Source organism: Rosa chinensis, chromosome 7 (assembly GCF_002994745.2).
Source record: "Rosa chinensis cultivar Old Blush chromosome 7, RchiOBHm-V2, whole genome shotgun sequence".
NCBI classification, from domain to species: Eukaryota; Viridiplantae; Streptophyta; class Magnoliopsida; order Rosales; family Rosaceae; genus Rosa; species Rosa chinensis.
The window spans coordinates 43,012,881-43,028,343 of NC_037094.1; the positions used below are offsets into that span (position 1 = coordinate 43,012,881).

General features: G+C 37.3%; 1 long non-coding RNA gene and 1 pseudogene across 6 annotated transcripts; one reads left to right on the forward strand and one right to left on the reverse strand.

Moving 5' to 3' along the window:
• Positions 1–100: 100 nt before the first annotated feature.
• LOC112176067 lies at positions 101–6,943 on the reverse strand. Of its 6 annotated transcripts, XR_005802837.1 has the most exons (13): positions 6,810–6,943; positions 6,510–6,702; positions 6,226–6,307; positions 5,825–5,989; positions 5,580–5,708; positions 4,998–5,081; positions 4,820–4,909; positions 4,394–4,474; positions 3,998–4,095; positions 1,917–1,978; positions 1,643–1,731; positions 1,301–1,416; positions 101–274 (listed from the first exon to the last, which is right to left on the reverse strand). It is a non-coding gene; the product is annotated as an uncharacterized LOC112176067 (long non-coding RNA). The 6 variants fall into 6 exon arrangements; XR_002926772.2 differs by lacking the exon at positions 3,998–4,095; XR_002926771.2 differs by lacking the exons at positions 3,998–4,095; positions 4,394–4,474 and having other exon boundaries at positions 5,580–5,705.
• A 1,169-nt stretch (positions 6,944–8,112) lies between these two features.
• Positions 8,113–14,222, forward strand: LOC112177945 (annotated as a pseudogene).
• Positions 14,223–15,463: the final 1,241 nt, after the last annotated feature.

Genomic DNA, 15,463 nt, shown 5'->3' on the forward strand with positions numbered 1-15,463 from the left:
ATTTAGGCAAGCTGCGGGTTTGGTTTTTTCCTTCATTATATATGTAGAGTAACAATCATAAACTAAGAAACGTCATTTGAAGATGTTATTTTTTTACATATTACAAAAGCTGTTATTGTTCCTTGTATACAAATTCAAAAGTGATTAGTTTTGTCACCAAAATATCCTACCTTTTTAGTTCAAACCAATTACTTCACATGAGTTCTTCTAATGTTTTATCAGTTGGTTCGTTAGCTGTTGACGCATGCGTTTGATGAGATTTGATTGGCTGTCACTGAAACATTACATAATAAGAGGAGAGAAAATGAACAGAACTGTACATGGGATATAATATAGAATTTGAACAAACAATAGCAGCAACACATGAAACATAAGAGTAAGATAAAGAGGAAGGAAATGAGGCTGGGACAAATAAAGCATGCATGAATTGATTATACTATCTCCTGCCTAACTCAGAAATCAATTTAATTCTCGTGTTATAAGCCTCAGATTAGAGCCTTTATATAAAGGGAAGGGAATCAAAAGCTAGTACTCTTCCATATACATCAATGGCTCATAATAAAAGGCTAATAAATTCAAGATATATAGTACAGAAATGCTATGTCAGCTTGCATATTTAACATGACTTTGTGCTGCTACGTCATGCTAATGAGGAGTCCTATGCTTTTACGTCAGTTAAACATGGCTTCTATTTACATGTGGTTTTTTTTTTTTTTTTTTAAATATCCTATTGTTATGTTTTTTTTTTTTTCCTCCTTCTCTGTTTCTTTCTATTCAGCAACTGCCAATAAACATTATCTATAACTGTATAAGATAAGGAGATATGGAGCTTTTGATCATTGAAATATAAAAGAAATACAACATTAGAAATAGGATCAGAGGATATCCTTCTTAGCTGTGTGATTTTGAATATTTACTTCTTTAATGTGTTCAGCTATTCCATCATCACTGACATTAGACTGCTGTTGATCGGTAATATAAAACAAAAAATAGAGCATTCAAGGTAGGAAACTCAGTGACAAAAGACATTGCATGCTATTTTCTGTATTCTTTCTTATTTACCAATAAACCAAACAATGCTATATGTTTACCCATGTTAAACTATGAATTTACCTAAGCAGAAGAAATAAATCTGAAAATTAAGTAACTGAACAGAAAACAGTCTCATGCTTCAGTGTATTGTGTTTGAAGCCATAAATTTGACCATTTTACTATCACGTTGTTTCATAAAGAGAAATTCACCCAAAAAAAAAAAAACAAACAAAAAAAAATCAAATTACATTAAGAGAAACCCTTTTACCTCTGTTGATATATGCAAAAGAATGTCTTGAAAAGCAGAGCAGAATAAAATCACCTAGTGTTCAGGTAAAAATGTTTCAAATCCGCCCCTCCAAGTCTCCTACCCTTCCCTGTTTCCTACAGAAGCAAAAGAAACTGATAAAAAAACATATCAGAAAAGCAATAGCATTTTTCAGACCAAAAAGCAATAGCATGATTGCATTGTTTCATTCACAGATCAGCAACACAAACATGCTCTTATTAACTGCCATCAAAACCTAAATATCAAGGTTTCTGGGAGAGTTCAGTCGGCCTGATTTCAATTACAAACATGATTAGGAAACACAGGAAATATTCCACTTACAGTAGAATCATCTGAAACTCTGTGGCTAAGGTCTTTGCTCAACAGATGATCCTGACATGTACAGTCCAGAAGTTCCAAGAACACTCGACCTGCAACCCAATACACAAAATTATATTAGTTAGTAAATATACATGCACTGATTCACAGGCCACGTGTGAATGTGGCACACAGCAAACATATATATCAAATAGTAGCAGAGATAAAAAAAACAAACTTCGATAAAACTAAAAATGTGAAACTGCAGAGGCAAGAATGGGAAAAACCTAAGCCTTACCACGCTCATGGGGAACAACGGGGAAACTCGACGCAGAGAAGGTAAGCTTTTCACCTTGCTACCTGTCAATAGTTATAATTGTTAGATAAAAAGGACAGGCAAGGACAAAAATAGAAGTGATACTAAATAACCACATGAATAGAAAAAATGAAAGTTTGATGAAGCATGAGGAGCTGCAATACAAAATGATCTATGATACTCTCAAAATTGGATTTAGTATATCAAGTGTGTCAGCTAATGCATCACAAAAGACCAAAATGACTTGGTCAGAGGAGTTATCCCCAAAGGCCAAATTGGTTATCTGATCTCCTAAATCAACGTGATTTTCCCTTGAAAAATGAAAACACGGCGAAGGTTGCTGTTGGCTAGTTGGGGATGGAAAAGATATTGATATCTTTTCGGCTAACTGGGTTCCGGCATTACCTGCAGGGAGACCTACCTTAACAACCTCAGCGCAAAGTGAGGTGCTTCTGGTAGAGGAACTGCTGTTGGACACAGGCAATTGGGATAAGGCAAAGATACATCGCTTGTTTCCGGTGGTGGAAGCAGAGATGATTACTAGTATACCATTAAGTAGAAGAGTGGTGACTGACAGATTAATTTGGAGGTTAACAAAGGATGGTAAATTTTCAGTTAGCTCTGCTTACCGTGCTTCATTCTCTAATTCATCTAGTTACAGTCCTCTCATATCTTCATTGGGGAGCGCATTCTGGAAGAAGGTGTGGAGTTTAAATGTTCCAAATAAGGCCAAGATTCACTTCTGGAGAGTGTTTGGATATTTTGCCTTCTTTGGTTAAGCTTGAATCGAGAAGGGTGCAGTTAGACTTTATCTTGTGTGTATTGTGTGAATTACACAATGAATCTACAGTACACATTTGTAGAGACTGTCCATTTACTCAATCGGTGTTGAAGTCCAATGCAATCTTTAGACAGGTTTGTTTTGGTCCCCAAAATGTAGTTGGTTTGCTGCAGTGGTTAAGCTCTTGTGCTGCAGAATTGTCCTTAACCAATTTTGGTGAGTTTGTTTTTCTTCTTTTTGGGATTTGGAAAGAGAGGAACGAACGGGTTTGGAACCAAAAGAAGGGAGAGGCGTGTGATGTAGTTATCAGTAACATGGCCAGATTGCAGGAATTTCAAGCCCACAATCCAAAACAAGGGAGTAACATAAAGAGAGGAATAAGGGTGGTGAAGTGGTCGGCACCTCCAGTTGGCTTTCTGAAAATTAATGTTGATGGGGCGTTTAATCATGTTACTCGAAAGCGTGGGATAGGTTTTGTAATCCGAGATGACCTGGGGGTAATGTTGGCTGGGGGGGCTTGTCCTCTAGGTGGCTTAGGTTTTGGCGTATCAGAGAGCAATGGAGTTTGCTGTGGGCCATTCCTTCTTTCCTATAATTTTTGAAACAGACGCTTTGGCAGTCCAAAGGCAGTTGAAGGCAACAGTAGGTAGCAACACTACGGTTTTGGGAAGGATTTATGATGACCTGATCCTTTTGCTGGCGTCAGAGTCCTTTGTGGAAGTTACTCATGTCAGTAGGATGGGGAATAAAGTAGCACACCAGTTAGCAGTACATGCTTGCTCTTTGCAGCAGGATTGTTTTTATTTTTCTACACCACCTTTTCTTCTTGCTGCAGTTGCAGCAGAACTTTATAGTATGAATTATGTAAGCTTTATTTTTTCAATAAAGGGCTGACTTTTACCCGCAAAAAAAAAAAAAAAAAAAAAGATTCATGATAACCAATATTCCAGTTAGATTCCAAATCAAACAAAACCAAGACAATTCATACAGAAACTCTAAAACAAAAACGAAATGCATATCATCTAAAACCAAAAAAAACAAAAGCAATCACCAACTGTAGTAATGCATTGCTTGCCAAAATCCATTCACCAACCATAGACTAAGAATTGACAGATCAAGCATATATCAGTACCCTAAGCTATTGTTGTTTCAGAATATCAAAAGCCACAGCTCATAAGTAAATGAATTCAAAAAAAAAAAAAAAAGCTTCAATCTTTGAATAATGAAAAACCAAAAACAACTATAGTCATCAATAGCATCCAACAAAAGAAAGAACTCACACCTGGTCTTGCAATTTAGCGAAGACCAGTAGACTACCTATACCCGGTCTTGCAATTTAAAACATCCCCGAGAATGCGAGTATACCAGTAGTTAAAAGGCCTCCAAAATGAAAAACAATGACAGAATTAGCGAAGACCAGTAAACTACCTAATATTCACCAACATAACAAAGTATGAACTGTGCATGATCTGCATTGCATAAAACATTTGTACTTACAAAAGCAACGACTGCTCAATTTACACCTCCAAAATGTTAAGAGTCTCAGACCTTTTCTATCATTTACTTGAATTTACTTTATAGCAGCAAGAAAGACAGGAGCTATAAAAATATGCTTCTGAAATGCTAAACCAAAAAAAATGTAGCTGAGAATCAATAAAGATTTCAACTTTGAACTCACAATATTGAGTTTTTTTGTGAGGGGCGCAGCAAGAAGAGCCGCTGTGTGAACCAAATGGCACAGAGAAGCCGTTTTCCAAACCTACCCATGATCAATCAAATGCATAAACTTTGAGAACTCAGATACCAAACAATCAAACATAATGACTCAAATGAACAAAAATTAAATAAGACATCCATAATTTAACGTTGATCGATACATATGACAGTAAATTTATGCATTTGATTGATCATTAAGTGGTGAAGTTAACTAACAGAATCCAACATAGTAGTTCCCAAAACAACTACTTCAGAAACCATCAAATTTTTATAGACCACTTGCTGTAAATCCTATGAAACAAAAAATAGAAATTGTACACAATCAAATGAAAAGAAAAACAAAATTCCCATATGCAGAGGGCAGCACTATCAAGATCAAGATCCTAACCATGGCAAGGTCGAAATCAATCAGGTAACCTTTGCTTAGCTTCTGAGAGAAGAGGAAGTTTCCGGGCTTAACAGCTCTGTGCACCACACCCTGCAATCACAGATTAAAAATTAAAGCAGATTCTACAAAGACTACATGAGAATTCAATTGATATATCGCAATTGTAGTAAAATAGTACCTGTTTATGCAAGCATGCTAGAGCTCTAAACATGCAATAGCCATATCACCGGAGCTCAAATAGATCAATCTTTTTCTTCAAGACCTAAAAGTTAAGAAGAAACTATAGTAAGACCTATAAAAAAAAATTGATAGTTGTACCATTCACTTCTGCTAAAAAGAGGTTTTATTTCCATAACAACATAGCAATATTAGGGTCCATTGACAATTCCAATTTCAACTGACAAAAATAACATCAGTTGGTTAGTTGTTAATTGAAGAACTCAGTTATAGTATAGTTAAGAGGAAGCTGCATCTTAAGTTTTCTTCAATGGCATAGGTTCTTAATTATATAGTTCTATTATAAATCAAAAGTTAATTTAAAATGGAAACAGTAGATTAGTTAACAATAAGTAACCAAGTCATCAACTTCAGAAAACATATAAAAAGACAACTAAATATATGAATGCAGGTATATTTACAAAATAGATAAAGAACCATTACAATAGAAATGAGTTCATTAATAAATTTTGTTTCTAAATTTCACTGCTAAGTGTATCTGCAATTCAAAATATTACCCCCAAAAAAAAAAAAAATCACTTACTTGATCAAACTGTCTGAGAAAAGTAGTCTCCTGCTTAGTCTTGTTCTTCATCTTAGGCCTATACTGACAGAAGCTCTAAAACTGGTACATAAACTCATCCATAATGTCCCACAGCCATTGATTTAGCTGCTGCATATTGACCATACCATTTAAGGAAATGCATATTGATGAGTTTGTGTAATAAGCCCACATTACTGAACTGATGTAACTAATTCTATTGAAAATGTATACAGGAGTAACGATACCTGTTAAGAGGGAAGCTGCATCTTTCAATTTATTCCTCGTACCAATAGCTCTTCTAGCAACTCTTAGTATTTGATGGTATTCTCCATTCACTCCATTTCGATTTCCATTCACATTCGCATTGCCATTAGAATAAGAATGTCACACAGTTTCTTATGATTGCCAAACTGTAAAGATGGATACACAATGAGAAACAGTATTATTCGATATATAAACTTGGTATAAAATGATTAACATGTTCAAAAATACATATGAATGAAAACATAAGTGTGGAACTAAATGTGGAGAAACTGAGAGTTGATAAGCATTGAGATTGATCACAAAACAAAAATAACATTAAATCTTATATATCACTGGTAACATAAGGAAAAAGGTGGTTACCAATAAGTAAACAGAGAACTACCTTGCTTCTAAGGGTCTGAGAACAAAGTATGAAAATGTCTAAACTGCTAGTAGCTAGCTTGATCAAGCAGGTTATCCGCAACCTAAGACAAAAGCAGCAGCACATTAGAGCTTATAAATAATTTTAACCACAAATAGCCCAATATTGCGCAACAGGAGAAAGACCAATCTCAATGTGCTTGATTTGAGAAAACAATTTCTGATACAGACATTAATATTGAATGACAAAGTACACATTAATCCTAATTCAGCAGAGAGAACAACAACTGGTATTAAATGACGTACTTTCTTATTTATTTTCACTTTGATATTCGGAGGGATATGGAGCAGCCAATACATATATAAGTAGCTAAATCTATTCTCGCACTCATGTGCTCCTGTCTACCTTTTGCAGAAAAAAAAAAAAAAAAAAAAAAAAAACTGAAAGTGGCCCGTCCTCCTCCTTTTTTCTATTTGATTGCTTGGACTTCGATGGAGACTGCAAATCATAGAAGAAGAATTTCAACGAAATCAGTTTGGGTATATGACTAATAGATGAATAATAACGATGATGTTCACATCGATTTGAAAGAACTAAAGTCTCACCGAGTTAGTTGTCACTGTTCTTGTTCTTGATCTTGATCACTGACTCTGAGATCGGTTAACAGCGAACCTTCGATTTGGATGGAGTACAGATCAGCTTTTGTCTTTCTAATAAACCCCACCACGACGTCTTCAACTCCGCAAAGACACATATGCCCAGCCCATGTCGTGCCAAACACCAGGAACAACCCTGAAATTGCAGAACAAAAAGCAGGACAAAAAGGTCCTTTCGTCCCCTTGCATTGTCGAAAGACATATATGCCCACCCAACATAATATGAGACACGAAGACAAACTTGCAATTAGAAGAGAAAATCAAGGGCAGAAGAGTCATTTCTCCTTCCAAGTGAGCGTTAACTTAGCTATATATATAATATACAGATCCTATCCAGAGCGGAACTCCGCTTTGAAAATTAACGTGTGAAGTTCAAGTTTTGGGTCACTTTTCGGTCGCATATCCACATCTCGACCGTTCAGTTTTTAAGTACTAGTGTATAGATCGTCTCTGCAAATTTTCAGCCAAAATGATGATCGTTAAGCCATTGATAACTGCCTTAAAGCTAGTACGGTTCAGGTTGACAGATTCAGTCCGTCCATTGATTTAAGCGAGTTAGATACCTTAATGATCATCAATTTGGTTGACAATTTGCAGAGATGATTTATACACTAGTACCTAAAAACTGAACGGTCGAGATGTGGATATGCGACCGAAAAGTGATCCAAAACTCGAACTTCACACGTTAATTTCAAAGCGGAGCTCCGCTCTGGATCGGATCTGTATATATATATATATATATATATATATATATATATATATATATAGAGTTATTGCCCACTTCACTCCCTATTTCTTTGATTCACACAGTCTCTCTCTTTCTTCATTTCTCTCTCTAATTCTCTCTCTCTGTTTCAATCCCAGACTTTCGAAACCCTAAGGGCACGTTTACTTACTTGGAAGGAAAGGGAATGATTACGGGGTAAAAACATTCCTGCGTTTACTAACACATAAAGGAATCGGAATGATTTCGGGTAAAAGAATTCCTGTGTTTACTAACACATGAAGGAATCGAAATGGATGTAGATCCCACCTCCTTATCAGGAATCGATTCCTGAGTATTCGATTACGAAGAAGGGAGATGGGTTTAGGAATCATTCCTCCGGAATCAATACCGATTCCTTTCTTCTCTCATTCCACTTGTTTCCGATTCATGATTATTTTCCATTCCAAGTAAGTAAACATGCCATTCTCTTTCAAGTTCCCCAATTCGCCAAAGAAAGAAGGAAACTTTGATTGATTCTCAAAAATGATGGCATCGAGTGCTTACCCAGTTGGTTACAAATTTCATCCTACAGACCTGGAATTGGTGGCTTACTACCTCCACAACCGGGTTGCCATGGTTGATCAGTTTCGCTCGAGTCCAATCCTTGATTGCCCTGATTTCTATGGCAAATATGAGCCCTGGCTCATTTGGGACATGTTCCGTGCCCAATCCAACAATATGAAAGAGGAAGAAACTCTGTATTTCTTTACTCACCGCAAGAAATTGAATCCCAAAGCGGAAAAATTTGATAGAAAAGTGGGATCGGGAACATGGAGTGCCTAGTATTCAAAAAATGTTGTTGCTGCTGCTGATGATAGTGTTATTGGAATTAAGAGAGAATTTTGGTATGAGGGTGGATCTGATCCACATCAAAATGGGGCTTGGTTGATGCAGGAGTACCAGATCACATCTCACAGTAATGATCTCGTACTCTGCACCCTCAGAAAAAACCCCAGAAAACTTCCACCCCCAACTTGTCATGCTCCTCTGAATCATCAGAGCCACATTATTATTAGCAACAAAAGGAAGATGAATGAGGAGGCTATAAACACAAAATCTTTCAAAAGAAAAAAAAATGGAACCTCCTAAACAAAAAGAACAACTAATGTTGCCGTTTGATCAACAGTTTGATCAACTGTTATTTACTATTGATGATCAGCTTCAAACGGTTCAGGTTGACGGGACTAATATTTCCATTGCTGATTATCCTAATGATACTTCATATGCCTATTTTGATTCTGAAGTTGAGGAATTCTTTGGCTTGACTACTGATGATATATATGATGATGATGATGACTGTCAGTTTTCGAGTTCTGAAATACAGGCATTCTTAGCTTGTCTGGACTGAAGGAATGAATGAATAGCCTTCAATGGAATGGCCCTAAAATCTAGAAACAATTAACAAACTTAACACCAAAAAAAAATGACAAAAGTAGCAAGAGACTTGAATAAGGACATTGAGAACTGGAAATTCATCCAAATCAAGTGCATAAATTTTTCTTAAAAAAGAAAATTAAAAAAAATACAAAAACAAAAAAAAGAAAAACAAATCAAAGCAGAAATCTTCATTATAGAATACTAGAGCGTTTCATTCTGGTTGATTAGATGCATCTCCAAGTTGTTCTATTTCTCAATGAATGGCATCAAACTTGCTGACCGGCCTTTTTGGAGCAGATTCATCAGTCAAATTACTAACAAAGTAGGGCTGGGCACGGGCCGGGTCCAACAATAATTTCACTGGGCCCGGGATCGGCCCGTTTTTCATTGGGCCCGGACCCGGCCCGCTTTGACACAAACAGGGACCGGCCCGGGCCCCTTGCGGGCTTTCGGGCCCAAAAACCTGTATTTTACCAATTCTATATCTATATCATTCAGATCAACCTGGTGAAAATTTGAATTAAAACACTATCAAAATCCAAAGTTCAAGCTGCAAATTCGAATATCCAGAATACATAATATCCAAATTCAAGTACTCTTCAAGAACAATTAAAGCTACAATTGAAATACAAAGTGTCCAAATTTAAATATGAAGTCCAAATTCAAGTACAAATATGCAATGAAATAGAAATTAGAAAGTCCTAATTCAAATACAGCAACTTAGTAGTTAGTAGCCATTCTTCCAGTCTTCAATCCAGCAGTTCACCAACAATGTAGTTCACCAACTTAGTAGTTGTCCCCATCTTCACAGCACATATGATTAACCTATGAAATCAAATAATTACGTAGGGTGTACCACAATAAACAGAAACTCTTTCCTCAAATCAGAAGGATTAACCTTCAAGATACTAAAAACAGAAACTCAAATCAAATAATTACGTAGGGTGTACCACAATAAACAGAAACTCTTTCCTCAAATCAAACGAGATACTAGACAAACGGAAACATCAATAACAAATGGCTTCCCTATTGGTACTCAGATTTGTCTATTGTAGTGTTGTTGTTGTTGTTTTGGTCAAAGATACTTCAATTAAAGACACCCAAAAGGTGGAAAATACAACTGGAAACAGAAAGTAAAAACAAAGAACAATACAAAACAAGAGAAGCCACTAGGACGAACCCATTGTCATGACTCATGCCTAAAACCCAGGAATAAGCATTAGTCTACTGTAGTGCTTTAGTGCATGATTTCCCCTTGAAATTTCTGTTTACTTTCTCACTTGTCTTTTTACCATGTTTCTTCATAAGAAGCATCTGATGAATTTTTTTTACCATCAATATGTTCTATTCATCATTAAAAATCATTCTTCAAAAATCATCAATAGTATACTGCAGTTTTGGTGAAAAGCTCGAGGAGTACCTAAATCGCAGACTACAACAGCAGGAGGATGCGAGACTGGAGAGCACTCTGTGCTTAATCCAAGTGTACTGCAGTTTTGGAAATTCAAAAATCGCATTTAGTAATGAAGAGGAAATCAAATCACAAATGGTGAGAGAGAGAGAGAGAGAGAGAGAGAGAGAGAGAGAGAAACCTTGCGGATCGGTTTGTTCGTGCAGGTGAAGTGAAGAGAGAGAGAGAGAGAGAGGAACATAGCTGGGCTAGACGGCGCCGGAGATCACTCAGTGGCTCGGTGCGTCGATCTATGAAGGAGAAAGATGGAGGCTCGGTGCGTTGATCTAGTCAGGTAAAGTGAAGAGAGAGAGAAGGATCGGTGTCGATCCTGGGCGGCGTCTCGATCGGAGCCCGTTTGGTGTCTCGGCGGCTCGACCTCACAGCCAGGGCGGAGGAGAGAGCTCAGTTTCGACTTTGGAGGAGGAGAGGCGCCTCTTGTGCATTTCAGATCGGGTAGATTAGAATGGACTCAATGGAGGCTGAAGATTAGGTTTAGATTTTGGAGAAGAATCTTGTGTGTTCAATCCTATGATAAGGATTTTACTCTCTATATTAGGACCAATAAAACATGGCCATCTGTCTTTTGATGTCTAATACGGGCCTGACGGGCTTTTTCTGTTTTCAAACACAAGGCCCGGCCCGAACCGTTTAGCTGAAAGTCAAGACCCGGCCCGACCCGTTTCGATGAAAAAAATAATTGGGCCCGACCCGTACAGGCCGGTTCGGGTTTGCGGGTTTTCGGGTTTAAATGCCCAGCCCTATAACAAAGTATTCATCTTGCTTACCATAATTTTCTCTATTCCAACCTTCTATCATTTTTATCTACTTTTTGACTAGCTACATCAAGAAAATGAAATCTTGGTTTTTTTTTGTTTACAAAAAAATCATGTGTGGTTTGCCCTTCGGTCAAAGAAACATACTAATTCAAATATTGTTCCCCATGTGTGGATTCAAAAGGCCTGACATGTCATAGAAGGGAAATTTAAGAATGAAATTGATATTGTATCAAGCCATTAGAAGTTCCTTGATGTTGATTGTCTCACTTTTGGTTGATATTTGTTCTTCAAGTAAATTCTTAGTATTTGTTTCTGGAGCAGTTAATCCTCATTCACTGAAAAAATCAGCATTCAAATTACTAGAGAATGGTTTCAAAGAGTATTTGAGAAGTCACGCGTAGTTTCAAGTTGCATAGAGCTCAAAGAGCTAACGGAACTTTTGTCTAGTTAATACATCTAAGTATATGGTTGAGACATCTTATGCAGGTGACCACACAAGACATGTAACTTAACTGTTAAAACTAATTCACAAGTTGAAACTATTTTAAATATCTTTGAGGGAATAATACTTAAATGATAGAGGATCTGCTCAAGATCAGATGCTTAAAGGCTTTATCCTCACAAAATAAAGAAACCCCCTCGCAATCCTCAAACAGATTTCAAGGTACAGGAGCAATAGTCCATGAAATGAATATAGGGTTGTTTAGCTTCTTTAGGGAGTTTTGAGCTGCAATGGTCTTTCATTTTGAGTGCTATTTTCATTTTTCTTTGAGTTTAATTTTTTATACCGTGCAGTATGTAGATCTTTCAACATTTACCAATTGAAAAAAAAAAAAAACCAAACCCTGTTTATTTGATATATGCTCACATCTTTGTCACTTGGGCTCTCCGATAATTAAAGAGAGGTTGTCACAATGAGATTGTATTGGGTCCTAGCTATGTGTTTTCTACAAGTTAACTAATAGATTATGCAGAGAAGATTTAAACATGGTGGCGGTTTCTTTTGCCTACTAATCAGCTATTATCTTAAGCTCTTTTGGTCTAGTGAATTTGCTACAACTCCAGAATCTTATATACTACTACTCCAGTTTGACAACTCTTCTGGCGATTGTAAACATTATGCCACTGGAAGCTGCCAGTCTAGCACTCAAATATAATTCTACTGCAAGGAGATGCTTCATCTTTTTATCGACTCAGAGGTTTGGTGATCCATGTCCAAGAAAAGCAAAGCATTGTTGATTGATGCACATTATGCATGATACTTGATTGCCAGTGTACATAATTCGGATCATCTACTGCATAGACGAATCCATTGTCATTTTCTGGGGATATATGCCAAAAATTACGTACCTATATTCTATACCACTAGGACCAGGGCTGAAGGGCACATCCTTTTACAATTACTACTTCTCAGTAGCATATGCAGGAAACATTGAATTTGTAATCACAGATCCTAGCTAGCTAATGTAAAATAATTGAATTCATGATTTATTCCATGCACTCTTAGCAAAAAAGGAAGGAAAAAAAAGAGATCAATGCATAGAAGCTCAGCTCTATTTGCATGATTTGTTCTAGGATTTCTGGATTTGTCTCCAAATTATAAAAAGTACTTGGTTTTTCTACCCTTTTGGTCATTATAAGAATTGGAGTTAAGCACTCTTGCACACCTAGTCAAGTCAGTTGATGTGTTTTCAATGACAAATTAGAAGTAAATTTCAAAAAGATTGAATACCCGTTGATATCAAAATCAGTTATGTTAAGTGAAATACTGCTAAACTGTAGGCTATAGTTGCTTTGAAACTTGTGATGTGAATAGGAACCTCATCAATAATAGATTTTCAAGTATATCTCCCATTGAGGGTGAAGAGTCTGAAGACTGACTTGAAGGCAAAGAAGGACAAGGAATAAGTTAACAAACAAGGCATGCATTTGTTTCTACTTTGTTTAGATATAAGAAAGTGCCATTAGACGACATTATTTTCACAAGAAGAAGGAAAGCAAAGTAGTTGTCACATGTAGATGAAAACAAAACAAGGGCAATGCTTTCTTAAGTACAAATTTTCACAACAGTGCTCCCTTAATTGGAGAAAATCGTGTTTTGCAAATAACAATGGCTTCCATAAAAATATTCAAAAGATGCAACAGTCCTGATGCTAAACCTCACTATCTATACAAATTCATAATAAACAAAAGGTGAGGACATCATTGTAGTCTTCAGTAGAAGCTGACACATAGTTTCAAAGCATATTTACAATTGGCATGGGGTCGTTGTTATGTTGATGGAGTGTAATACTCCATTGCGTTGTAAAACATATGTTGAACGAAGGATCAGTACTTTCTGGTATCTGATAGCTATAAATACCTATCTGCATTTGCTTTCATGCATCAATCTACAAGCAAAGAAATATAGAAGCAAATGCAAACAGAGAGAAAATGACTTGCTTCTTCTCAAAATGGTCTATTCTAGTCATTCTCCTTTAAGCAATTTGCTTGGTTAGTGAAGCTCAGCAATGTCGTCCAAGCGGAAGAATCAGAGGAAGAAAACCACCACCTGGACAATGTAACTAGGAGGATGACTGAATGCTGTAAAGCTGGAAAAATGTACCAACCTACACTTGCTCACCGCCAATGTCTGGTAACACCCCGACATACCTCAATCTCAACAGCTTTGAGGCAGGTGTGACGGAGGAGGCCCATCCGAATGTGACGGCAAGTATCACAATGACAATACTCTAGTTGTTGCATTATCCACCAGATGGTACAACGGTGGCTCAAGGTGCCTTAACAACATCAGAATTAATGGTAATGGGCGTAGCGTGGTGGCCATGGTGGTAGATGAGTGTGACTCTACGGAAGGATGTGATGCTGACCATGATTATCAGCCTCCTTGTTCCAACAACATTGTTGATGCCTCCAAGGCAGTTTTGAAAGCCTTGGGCGTATCTGAGGACAACTGGGGTGGCTTGGATATCACATGGTCTGACACTTAGTTACATTAGAGTTTCTCCAAGTTGTTACTTATTTTCTTTCTTATTTGGGGTTTGATTCTGCTTATTTTTGTTGTATAGGTACGTATGTCTGTATGTGGGATGTTGCTATGTACATTATAGGAAGTTAATACAGAAGACTTCTGTTTATTTGAACATACTAAATCTTCTGTGATATTTTACTTGAAAGGATCTTGTTGTGGAATATAGAACAACATCAAAACATGGACTTGATTACTTCTACGTTCCTAATAAAACTGATTACCAAGTCAATTAAGTCAATGCATCATACTTCCCATTCTGAAACACGCATATTCATTTAACAAGATCCCCTTTCTTTGTATAATTTGAGGAATTGTATGTACGCTCGACAGCTCGACAATCCAAACCCTTAAGACTGTCCTCTCTATTATTTCAAGCATCTACCTCGGCGGGACATCCAGTTTTGATGGCATTCTGGAAGAAGCTTTGGAGGGTGAATGTCCAACCTAAGGTCCGTTCCTTTATTTGGCGTTTAGTGTGTGGAATTATACCTACCAAAGAAGCGTTGAGTAAGAAAAGAGTCCAACTTCTAGAGAAGGTATGTGTTTTGTGTAAATGTGATGTCGAGACTGATTTACATTTATTCAAAGGATGTAATGTGGTGGCATGCTTTTGGCTCTTCGATGCACTTGGTTTGCGAGCAAGGAACAATCACTCAACTTCTATTCGTGCATGGATCCTGGATATGGTGGATGTACTTCCCATGCAACAGGTGTGTATCTTCTTCATGTCTCTTTGGACTATATGGGTAGAGAGGAATCATATTGTGTGGAATGGGAGCATATTTAATCCCATGCATGCTTCTACATGGTCAAACCAACTTATTCTGGAATACCAACGTTTGCATCCAATAAAGGAAGCAAGACAGCCTAGGAGAAGGGAGAAAACAAAGTGGGTCTTCCCTCCCAGTGGTAGACTCAAGGTGAATATTGACGGGTCATTCCAGTGAGATGGGGGCCGAGGTGGGATAGGTGTTGTTGTGCGGGATTCTAGGGGTAAGGTTTGCGCTACGGGGTCTAGGCTTCTACCGAATGCAGGCTCTGCTTTTCAATGTGAAGCTGAGGCCTGTAGAGCATCTAGCGCTGCTCCTAGCTATTCACCAAGGATGGCGTGAAGTCGAAGTTGAGAGTGACTCGTCGGTTTTAGTACATACCCTGAATAACCGAGGGGAGGACAACTCAGAGGTTAGTCGAATTATTGAT